A 12552-nucleotide genomic window follows, 5' to 3' on the forward strand; every position below is an offset into this window, starting at 1 on the left:
AAACACAGGCATATCTGGGAGCTCTAATTTACAGCATAAATTGACTATCAAGCATAACCCAGAATGTGCAGGAGATAGAAGATAAGCTAGATGACTGGGACCTTTTAAAAATTAAATTCTTATGCACATCAAAAGACTTCATCAAAAAGGTAAAAAGAGAACCTACAGATTGCGAGAAAATATTTGCCTATGACATATCTGATAAAGGACTTATCTCCAAAATCTATAGAAAACTTGAACACCTCAACACCAAAAAAGACAAATAACTCAATTCACAAAGGGGCAAAAGACTTGAACAGACACTTCACCAAAGAAGATGTAGAGGCAGCCAACAACACATGAGAAATTGCTCACGGTCATTAATCATTAGAGAGATACAAATCAAAACAACAATGAGATAACATCTCACCCCAGCAAAATAGAAAAGTTCAACAGGTCAGAAAATAAAAAATCCTGGCAAGGTTGTGGAGAGATCGGAACTCTTGTGCACTGCTGGTGGGATTGTAAAACGGTACAATCATTGTGGCAAACAGTATGGTGTTTCTTTAAAAAACTGAAAATAGAAGTACCATGTTGTTGTTGTTATTATGTGCCGTGGAGTCAGACCCGACTCATAGAGATCCCTTGTTGGGTTTCTGAGGCAGTATCACAGAAGTATATTGCCCCATCTTCCTTCTGGGGAGTGGCTGGTGGGTTTGAACTGCCAGCCTTCTGGTTAGCAGTCAAGTACAGCAATTCCATTACGAGGAATATATCCTAAAGAGGTGAGAGAGAGAGCACAGACAGACATATGTACACCTATGTTCATGCCAGCACAATTCACTATAGCAAAGTGATGGAAGCAACCTAAACGTCCATCAACAGAGAGTGGATAACTAAATTATGATAGATGCACACAATGGAATACTATGCTACATTAAAGAACAATGAGGGATATGAGAATCATGTCACAACATGGATGAACCTAGAGGACATTATACTGAGTGAAATAAGTCAATTGCAGAAAAACAAGTATTGTATGAGCCCATTACTGTAAAAAGACAAAGAAGAGTTTGCTTGGGACACAGAACTCACTTTGTAGGTTACCAGGACAGGGAGGGAAGAAGAGGGATTAATTTTGGGCTAGTCGGGGCCCGCATGCTGACATGCGTAAGGGGAGAGATATATGGAAAGGAACTGTGACCACTAGGATAACATTAGGAAATGGGAGGACACTGAATTGTGCGCATAAGAGATAGACAACAGATGTTAATACCAACCACTGTGTCCATAATACTGCATTACAATTAACACCAAACACCAGGCTACAGATAAACACATAAACACCTGAGAGGATCAGATGGGGATCCATGAACAGGAGTATGCTCTAGACCAAGGATAGATTCAGCTGAGGCTAATCTTGCACAGACACCAATGATACAAAATACCTGCAATCCTTACAGAAACAATAAAAGACAGACACAAGAGTAATCTGTCACAGACACCCAGACACTATAAGAGAGAGATCCAACGGATCTACCGACTCAGGACCATAGTGCTGGGGGACACCAGACTCAATTGGCATAACAAAATACATAAAAGCCTTGCCTCCACATCCTACACTGGTGAGTAGCGACTGGGGTCTTAAAAGCTTTCAAGCGGCCATCTCAGATGCAGCTAACGGTCTTCTAGTATCAGAAGCAAAGAATGTAAAAGAAAAAAGAAAAAAAGACAAGGGCATTTGGAAGCAATCAGCCTAGAACACGATGGCTCTCGAGACCAGAAGAACTAGGTGGTGCCTAGCCTGGTGGTGGTGCCTACCAATGCCAACTACTCAGGAAAGGATCAAATCTGGACATTCTGGATAGAGTGGGAGGAAAAATGTGGAACAAAATCCAAAAACATAATAATAACCAGAATTACAGGTCAGATGAAGTCTGATGAGACCCTCAATACTATGGCCCTGGAATACATTCTGTGCCTGGAATAAAACTCACCCCCAAGGGCTGACTCTCAGCTCAGTAGCTAACAAGATGTACATGCAGAGCACTCAACCCAGGATGATGCACCCACATACTCTATGGTAATACATCCCTTAGAGCAATGGACCACAGGGCACCAGAGAATCAACATTCAGGTTGAGGAATTGTAGGTCAAACAGGAGTGCATAAATATGAGGGGCACAGGGGAAGGGTTACAGGGTAGGGAGGGCAGGAGAATGGGTTAGGGTTGGACATGGTAAATGGGGAGTGAAACTAAATGTACCCATAAGAGTGAATGTAAAACAAGCTTTTAAAATAAAAAAAAACAAAATAAAGAAATAAATAAAAGAAGCCATAAAATATCTATGTATATGCACACCACAAAAGAACTATAAAATAGCATGAAACAAAACCTGATAGAACTAAAAAGAAAAATGCACAAATCCACAAGGATAGTTGCACTATGTTTTCTCAGTAGTGTAACTAGTAGACATGAAGTAAGCAAGAATATAGAACAATAATCATCAACCAAAGAGATTTACTTAACTTTTATAGACACTACAACCAACTATAACCATTCCAAAAAAAGACAGTCAAACAGCATGCAGAAATTATAGAACTATTTCATTAATATCACATTAGCAAAATTTGCACAGATACTCCAAACACTGTTGCAGCCATACATCAACAGGGAACTGCCATAAGTTCAAGCAGGATTCAGAAGAGGACATGGAATGAGGGATATAATTATTGATGTCAGAATGATCTTGGCTGAAAGAAGAGAATATAAGAACAATATTTATTTGTGTTTTATCAACTATGGGAAGGCATTTGACTTAACAGTGTATCATAACAAATTATGAATACCAATACGAAGAATAGAAATTTCAGAACACTTAATTGTACTCCTATAGAAACTGCAACACAGTTCATGAGAAAACCATTGGAATAGAATGAGGGAATGCTGCATTCACAACTGGAAAAGTTGTACAGGAGTTGTACATCCTTTCACCTTATTTATTCACTCTGTAGGCCAAACAAATAATCTGAGAAGCGTTGCCTTATGAAGAAGAATGTAGTTTCAGGATTGCAGGAAGACTGACACATTAACAAGTTGTGATGTCCAGATTATACCACCTTTCTTGCTGAAAATGACTATTTGAAGCACTTACTGATGGAGGTAAAAGCCTTCAACGTGGATTACATCTGACACATAAAACTTCTACAACTGATGAAGGTACAAGAAAGACTACAGCCTTCAACATGGATTACATCTGACACATAAAATCCTCTACAGCTGGTTCTGTAAACACCATGACGATAAATGGTGAAGAAATTGAAGTTCTTAATGATTTCATTCTGCTTTAGTCAACAATTAACATCCATGAATGTTGTTGTTGTTATGTGCCATCGAGTAATCTCCGACTCATAGTGACCCCTCCCTGGATTTCTGAGGTAGTATCACTACAGAAGTAGATTGCCCAATCTTCCTTCTGAGGAGTGGTTGGTGGGTTTGAACTGCCAGCCTTCTGGTTAGCAGTCAAGTGCCTTAGGCGCTATGTTACCAGAGCTCCCAACATAGGAAAGCAGTGGTTAAAAAGTCAAATGATGGGTAGTCCCTCACTTAAAATGACTCCATTTTAAGTCATTTCTGATGTTAAGTATCAATTTTTGTTTGTTTACCTTATTATTGTCATAGCCTGCTATATGGCAGTATTTTGCACAGCAAACCATAAACATTGAACATCTGTGAGTGAACATCTGAGAATAATAATAACATCAAATTACCTGCTGTAACACTGTATGTAGCACTTATTACTAACAATAAGGTAAAAAACAAGCAAACAAACAAAAAGACTGTGGTAAGAGTCAGGGACTATCGTTATTGCACTGAGAAAATCTGCTGCATAAGACCTCTTCAAAGTGTTAAAAGAGCAAAGACATCACTTTCATTACTAAGATGACCTAACCCAAGACATACATTGTGTTTTTGATCAACATGTACATGTGGGAAAGCTAGACAATCACAAAGGAACACAAAAGAAGAATTGATGCATTTGAACCATAGTATTGGTGAAGGAAAGAGCCCTGGTGGTAGAGTGGTTATATCTCTAAGCTGCTAACTAAAAAGTCCATGGTCGTACCCACCAGCCATTGCATAGACAAAAGATGTGGCAGTCTGCTTCCATAAAGATTACAGCCTTGAACACCCTATGTCAAAAGATCTATATGAATCGGAATTGATTGTATGACAATGATTTGGTTTGGTTTTTTGGTAATGAATATTGAATATACTGTGGACTTATAAAAGAATGAACAAGTCAGGTTTAGAAGAAATAAAATCAGAAAGCTCTTTAGAAGCAAGGATGGCAAAACCTCAGCTTCCTTACTCTGGACACGTTAAGAAAGATGAGTCACTGGAAAGGAGGATCATGCTTGATAAAGAAAAGGGTCAAAGAAAATGATAAAAATGCTCAATGACATGGATTGACACAATAGCCAAAGCAAAGGACTCAAACAGAAGCAATCATGAAGAGAGTACAGGACTAGGAAATGTTTCATTCTGTTATCCACAAGAATTGAAACCACTGAAACCAACTCAATGGTACCTAACAATATAATCACTACACACAACTACAGGAGAATACACACGCTTCTCACGTGCCCAAGGAACACACCAAGATATATCATCACCTGGTCATATAACAAACTTCAACAAATTTAAACTAATTTAAAAATTCAAAGTATGTTATCTGACCAAAGTGGATTTAAACTAGAAATCATAATAGAAAGATTTTAGGAAAATATCTTCACATTTGGGAAAATAAACAATGTATTTTGAAATACATCATGGGTCACATGAACATCTAAAGGGAAGTTAGCATATAATTTAAACTGAACAAAAATATAAATGCAAAATATAAAAATGCATGTGGCACAACAAAAGCATTGCTTACAGGTAAATATAGAGCATGAAATTCTTACATTAGACAGGAATATTAATCGGTAATCTAGAACTCTGTCTTAAAAAACTAGCAAAAGAGGAAAATCCAAGACAAACTCCATGAAATTGTCATACATGCAACCTTGGTCTCAGGCATCTCTACACACAAATCTGTTTCTGGAATATTCAAATTTCCCAAGGGACCATGAGTTTTGTTCCTTGCAGATTTAGCTAACCTGGAAAAGACTAGCATTAAAAGTCTAGAACTTCAAATTCCCATTATTAGAACTTCAAAGTAATAGTCTGTGGCTGACACACACTCCACTTTTGGTTTGAGATGACTGAATATTCTCTTCTCTCCTCCTCCTCCCCCTTCTTATCATTACTATAGTATTTCCATAGCTTATCTTGCATATTTATATTGATTACTATTTTTTCATAATTTCTTTAGTCATGTTAAATATATCAAATCCTTTCCAGAAAAAGATGGAGCATACTGACATAAACAAGTAAAATAATATCAAGTTATTTTACCACATTTTTTCTTCTATGCAGTATACATTGATTAGAGATCAGCTATCAACAGGTTGTCATTGTCCAACCAGCCACAGCTGGAAAGAATAATACACAGGAGGACTTTTAATGCTGTGATACAAGCAGGACAGGTCCATATTATTGCACACATCCATCATAGTCTGACTTATTTGGCATATGAAGAAAAAGGAGGAAGAATTAAGATGATAACAAAGGAAATAGAGCCAGAAACCAACTTTACTTGTTTTACAGATTGCCAAGGATTAAGCTTAACCTCTATCAAGCATTTCAGTAATTAACTAAATCCCTCTGAAACTTCATCCAAAATACATTCCTAAAATAAGATCAAAACATGCATAATTGCACTTTGAAAATCCTACTAATTTTAAACCCAGATAATGAAAGTATAATTTGAGCTATATTCTCTAAATTTTCTGACAAAAATTCAAAAAGATCTTGAGTAAAGTCAAGAAATATTATATCCAAAAGTTCTCTCTCTTATATCAACTTTGTCAGTAACATAAAGGGGAATTAGATTAGTTTGACAGAATTTATTCTTCACCTAGGTATGTTTATTTATAAGAATCATAGTATTTCCGTGCTGAAAAGGGCTTTAAAGATCATCTAGTCAAATTGCCATTCTTCTTTAAAGAGATAAATGTTTTTCAAAAATGCATAAGCACCATGCATTTATATGTTTGGTGGAGCAATGGAAATATATATACATAGACATATATATATATATATATATATATATATATTAGTTATAATCACAAATTGTCCAATGCAATAGATAGTTTAACAAGCACTACCATTATTTCCCAAGACATTTACTAATAAGAGCTTGAGCTCAGCGTTAGTCTAAGGAAACATGTGTTAAGTCCTCCTAAGTTTTTTTTTATTTTTGCTAAATTTAAGTATTTGTAGATCAATATTTTAAGATTTGGAAACTTATTTTATTCATCACTAGTAATAAGATGTATTTTTGAAAATATCCCTTTCCTAAATCCCATATTCTTTTAGCTCATATCATTTAAAATATTTTGGAGTTAAGTTTCTTTCCTCCCTCTTGTCATCCCAAACATATTAAAGGCCTGAAGTACTGGTTAAGCTGAGATATTATTTGGATACAAAATAGGTGTGGAAATAGGTAGGGAGCAAAATTTGATATTTCTGATTGAAAAAGGAAATGTGATAAATCCATCCACATATTTAAAAACTATTTTTATACAATGAATATGCTGAATTTAGAAATGCTGTGCTGAACTTCACTTTCTTAATGAATAATAACCCCCTCAAAGATAATTTAGGTAGATTCTATAACTTCTGATTCACAATTTTATTACTAGAACAGTCTCATTCTTGACTTTACTATTCAAATCTATTTTAAATTAAAAAAATAAAAATAAATTAAAAAAAAACTTTACTCTTATGCTTGATTCAAACTATTCTTTCTCCCTACACAATATCTTTTACAGGAATCATGAAATTCCTGGGTTGTAAAACAGTTAATGAGTTCAGCTGTTAACTGTAAGTTTGGAGGTTCAAGTCCACCAATAAACACCTTTAAAGAAAGGTCTAGCAATCTACTTGTGGAAGCCAGACATTGAAAACCTTATGGGCACAGTTCACCTCTGACACACATGAGCTCGCCATGAGGAAGTAACAACTTGAGGGAAACTGGTTTAGACTTTGAGTGGAGGCATTTCCAGGTACTAGCTCCTGTGATGTTTTACTGGTGAGAGAGAGGGGCAAGGTTGTTTTTTGCCATGCTTCTTATGAAGCAGTAGTACTTCCTTAAAAAAAGGAAACTTAAGGTTCTTACTTATCCTACCATATGTCTTCTTGTGTTAGCATCTCTTGTTTAGCAGGCTCTTCTGGGCAAGATGACTCAATGATATCTATTTTGTAAGGACATACAGGAAATCCACACATCCTGGCCATACTGCATATTGGAAACCTGGACAGCTTTGCAGCTGCCACTCTTCTTTCAGCTTCACTCACTCTCTGTGATAATTTTTCCCCTGCTAATGCAGCACAGGGGAAGAGAAATAGACCTGCTGCTTAAGTAGGTGTCCAACCAGCATATCAGGGGGAAAATGGCTATAACCTCTGTTTTCATTTCTCCTTTTTGGTTTAGTGAGACAAGAGGTGTAGGGTTGTGGGGAGATGCAGAGGGATAAAGAGCTAAGGCTAGTTCTCAGATCACTCTTTGGGCCCTGAGGGTAGGTAGCTGACCACCTACTGCTAGTGGCGCCTAATCATATAATTTTGTTATTTATCATCATTTTCTATTATGTTGGGGTTTAGCTCAAATTTCTAAACAGGGAAAATGATACTAAACATCTTCCTTAATATACAAAGAGCTTCTAAAATATATATTAATAAGAAAAAAATACTAATATTGTAGGTACAATAAAAATATACATTGATAAGAATATTAAGGATAAATGGTGAACTGATTTAAACTAATTCACAAATGAGAAAATCTGGATGATTGATAAGAACATATAGGGAGAGTCCAAATTTAAATATATAAAAAAATTGGGGTCATGAAATGCTGTTTTTGCTCTCAAATATTAGAAAAAGTTTAGAAATTAACAATAGTGAATGATTGTTGTGTTATAAAATTTAATCACTATGAGTGGAGATGTCTCAACAGCACCTAACAACAGCAACAGTGAAACGATAAAACTTCCCAGTGATAGAGATTAAATAAATTGGTACAAATCAATGGAAATATATTTAGCAATATTTTGTTTTGGTTTGGGTTTTGGTGGCGTAGTAGTTAAGCATTTGGGTGTTAACGAAAAGATCAACAGTTTGAACCCATAAGCTGCTCCATGAAAGAAAGATGTGGCAGTCTGTCTCCATAAAAATTACAGCCTTGGAAATGAAGTTCACCGTATCCAATAGGGTCTCTATCAGTCAGAACAGACTTATTAGCAGTGGGTTTGGTTTCATTTACATTAAAATGAAAATGACATACATGTTCAGTTGGCTCAGTATTATATTTGTTTCCTATGTGTTTATCCTTAAAAAACTGTCACTAACCCCTGATAACCAGAAAATCAGAATGCTGGTAAGGAAATGGAGAGACTGTGACTCTCATACACTGCTGGTGGGGCTATCAAATGATACAATCACTGTGGAAAGCATGATGGTGATTCCATAAAAAATTGGATTTAGAAATACCATTTGATCCAGCAATACTATTACTAGGTATATATCCTAAAGAAGTAAAGCGAGGATAAGAGCAAATAATATATGCACACCCATGTTCATCACAGTGCTATTTACAACAGCAAAAAGATGGAACAACCTAGGTGCCCATCAACAGAAGAATGGATAAGCAAACTATGGTACATGCACACAATGGAATACTGTGTAACACTAAAGATTAATGTAGTATCTACAAAACACCACATAACATGGATCAATGTGGAAGACATTATGCTGAGTGAAATAAGTCAGTTACAGAAAGACAAATTGTATTAGTTCATTATTGTAAAAAGTCAAGGATAGGTTTATATATGGAAGGTAACTTTCTTTGTTGGTTACCAGGAGTGGGAGGAGAGAGGAGAACACACTGAAAAAATAAAAAAAAATGATCAATCAAAAATAAAAAGAAAATCAGTAAAAAAGTCAACAAACGAAATAAAAGATAATCCAGGAAAGTGAGAAACTGAATGGCTAATAAGTAAATGAAGAGCTTTTAAACTGGCAGCAAAAACCCAAGAGACACAAATCAATAAAAAAGTGAGTCGTATCTTAGAGTTGATATGCAAAATTGGAAAGTAGGATAAGAATTTATGTGAATGAGAATTAAAAATTAATATTAAGGGTTATAAACTAAAGTACCATTATGTATGTAAAAATACAAACGCACAAGAACAATATATATATTGAGACTAAGTGTGAGGTTGTTCTTGTTATTGTTAGGTGGCAGCAAGTTGGTTCCAACTCACAGCAACCTTATGTTCAACAGAAAGAAGCACTACCCAGTCCTGCACAATCCTGACAATCGTTGCCATGCTTGAGCCATCTTCACAGCCACTGTGTCCATTCATCTCGTTGAGGGCCTTCGTCTTTCTTCCTGACCCACTACTTTACCAAGTATGATATCCTTCTCCAGGGAATGGTCCCTTCTGGCAACATGACCAAAGTACACAGGAGACAAGTCTGGCCATTCTCTCTTCTGAGGGTCATTCCATTTGTACTTCCTTCAAAACAGATTTGCTCATTCTTCTAGCAGTCTGTACGTAGTACATTCAATGTTCTTTACCAACAAATCCCATCTAGCAATTTGTCCTCAGTCTTCCTTATTCATTGCCCAGCTTTCACATGCAGATGAGGCTATTGAAAATACCATGGCTTGGGACAGGCACACCATAGATTTCAAAATGATGTCTTTATTCTTCAACACGTTAAGAAGATCTTTTTGCAGCAGGTTTAATGTCTTTTTTTTTTTTTTTTTTTTTTGACAGCTGCTTCATTGGCTGTTGATTGTGAATCCAAATAAAATGAAATCCTTGACAACTTCAATCTTTTCTCCATTTATTGTGATGTTGCTTATTAGTCCAGTTGTGAGGATTTTTGTCCTTTTTATGTTGAAGTGTAACCTCCATTGAAGGTTGTCATCATTGATTTTCATCAGTAAGTGTTCTAACCATCTTTGTTTTCAGCAGGCAAGATTATGTCATCTGCATATTGCAGGTTGTTAATGAGTCTTCCTCCAATACTGATGCCGCATTCTTCTTCATATACAAGCATCTTGGATTATTTGCTCAGCATACAGATTGAATAACTATGGAGAAACAATATAAACCTGACACACACATTTCTTGATTTTAAACTATACGATATGCTCTTGTTCTGTTCAAACAACTTCCTCTTGTTCTATGTACAGGTTCTGCATGAGAACAATTAAGCGTTCTGGAATTCTCATTCTTTGCAATGTTATCCATAATTTGTTAAGATCTACACAATCAAATGCCTTTGCATAGTCAAGAAAACACAGATAAAAGTCTTTTTTATTATTATTATTATTCTTTGTTTTCAGCCAAGATCCAGCTGACATCAGCAATGATATCCCTTATTCCACATCCTATTCTTAATCCAGCTTGAATTTCTGGCAGTTCTGCAACCGTTTTTGAATAATCCTCAGCAAATTTTACTTGCATGTGACATTAATAATAGTGTTCAATAATTTCCAGATTCTGTTGGATCACCTTTCTGTGTAATGGGCACAGATATGGATTTTTTTCCAGTCAGTAGGCCAGGTAACTATCTTCCAAATTTCTTGGCATAACTGAGTGTGTCTTGTGCTTCATTCTTTTGTTGAAACATCTCATTAGGTGTTCCATCAATTCCCGGAGGCTTGCCTTTCAACAATTCCTTCAGGGCAGCTTGGACATCTTTCTCCAATACCATGGCTTCTTGATTATATGCTATCTCCTGACATGGGTGAACATCAAATAAATCTGTTTGGTACAGCAACTCTGTATATTCCTGCCATCTTCTTTTGATGCTTCCTGCATCATTCAATATTTTGCCCATCGTTGTTGTTGTTGTTATGTGCCATCGAGTCAAACCCAACTCATAGCGACCCCTCCTTGGGTTTCCGAGGCAGTATCACTACGGAAGTAGGATTGCCCAACCTTCCTTCCGAGGAGTGGCTGGTGGGTTTGAACTGCCAGCCGTCTGGTTAGCAGGCAAGTGTCTTAGCCACTATGCTACCAAAGCTCCCATTTTGCCCATAGAATTCTTTATTATGTAATTTGAGGCTTGAATTTTTTCTTCACTTCTTTCTGCTTGAGAAATGCTCAGTGTGTTCTTTACTTTTGATTTTCCAACTCCAGGTCTTTGCACATTTCGTTGTATTTTACTTTGTCCCTTTGAGCTGCCCTTCAATATCTTTTGTTCAGCTTTTACGTCATCATGTCTTCCATTCACTTTAGTTAACCTCCTTTCACAGATAACTTTCAGAGTCCCCTCTGACATCTATTTTGGTCTCTTCTTCCTCTCCCCTCTTTTAATGACTTTTTGCTTACTTCATGTATGATGTCCTTGTTGTCATCCTGTAGCTTGCCTGGTCTTCAGCTAGTGCTGTTCAATGCATAAAATCTATCACCTATACATAGATCAGGAGGCTGTCATTCTAACAGAACAAGGGGATATTGTATGGTTTAAAATCAAGAAGAGAGTGTGTTAGGATTGTATCTTTCACCATAGTTAGTCAATCTGTATGCTGAGCAAATAATCCAAGAAGCTGGACTATAAGAAGAAGAACATGGCATCAGGATTGGAGGAAGAATCATTAACAACCTGTGATATGCTGATGACACAACTTTGCTTGCTGAAAGTGAGGATGACTTGAAACACTTACTGATGAAGATTGAAGAATACAATCTACAGTATGGATTACATCTCAATATAAAGAAAACAAAAATCTTCACAAATGGACCTATAAACAGAACCACAATAAATGGAGAAAAGTTTGAAGTTGTCAAAGACTTCACGTTGCTTGGTTCTACAATCAATGCCAATGGAAGCAGCAGTCAGGACATCTGGCAACGTATAGCACTGAACAAATCAGCTGCAAAGTACCTCTTTCAAGTGCTGAAGAACAAAGATGTCTCCTTGAAGTCTAAGGTGCGCCTGACACAAGCCATGATATTTTCAATCACCTCATATGCATGTGAAAGCTGGACAATGAATAATGAAGACAGAAGAAAATTGATGCTTTTGAGTTATGGTGCTGGCAAAGAATGCTGAAAGTACCATGGACTGCTAAATGATCTAGCAAATCTGTCTTGGAGGAAGTACAGCCAGAATGCTCCTTGGAAGCAAGAATGGCCAGACTTCATTTCATCTACTTTGGTCATGTTTTCAGAAGGGATCATTCCCTGGAGATGGATGTCATTTTTGGTAAGGTGGATGGTCGATGAATGAGGGGAAGGCCCTGGATTGACACAGTGGCTATGGTGATGGGCTCAAGTATAGCAAGGATCATGGAGCTGGCACGGGACCTAGCAGTGTTTTGTTCTGCTGTGCATAGGGTCTCTATGAGTCAGAGACGACTTGACGGCACTTAACAACAATAATATATAT

At 36.6% G+C, this 12552-nt stretch overlaps 1 protein-coding gene across 1 annotated transcript in view; it reads right to left on the bottom strand.

The window, feature by feature from the left end:
- Positions 1-12552, bottom strand: part of CNBD1 (cyclic nucleotide binding domain containing 1) — a gene marked incomplete at its 5' end in the record, with an annotated part of 182348 nt that overhangs the window by 91626 nt on the left and 78170 nt on the right. The gene's annotated exons all lie outside the window — the stretch shown is intronic.

The sequence above is a fragment of the Orycteropus afer genome, unplaced genomic scaffold (genome assembly GCF_000298275.1).
Source record: "Orycteropus afer afer isolate SDZICR_OR568_19922 unplaced genomic scaffold, OryAfe1.0 scaffold00479, whole genome shotgun sequence".
NCBI lineage: Eukaryota > Metazoa > Chordata > Mammalia > Tubulidentata > Orycteropodidae > Orycteropus > Orycteropus afer.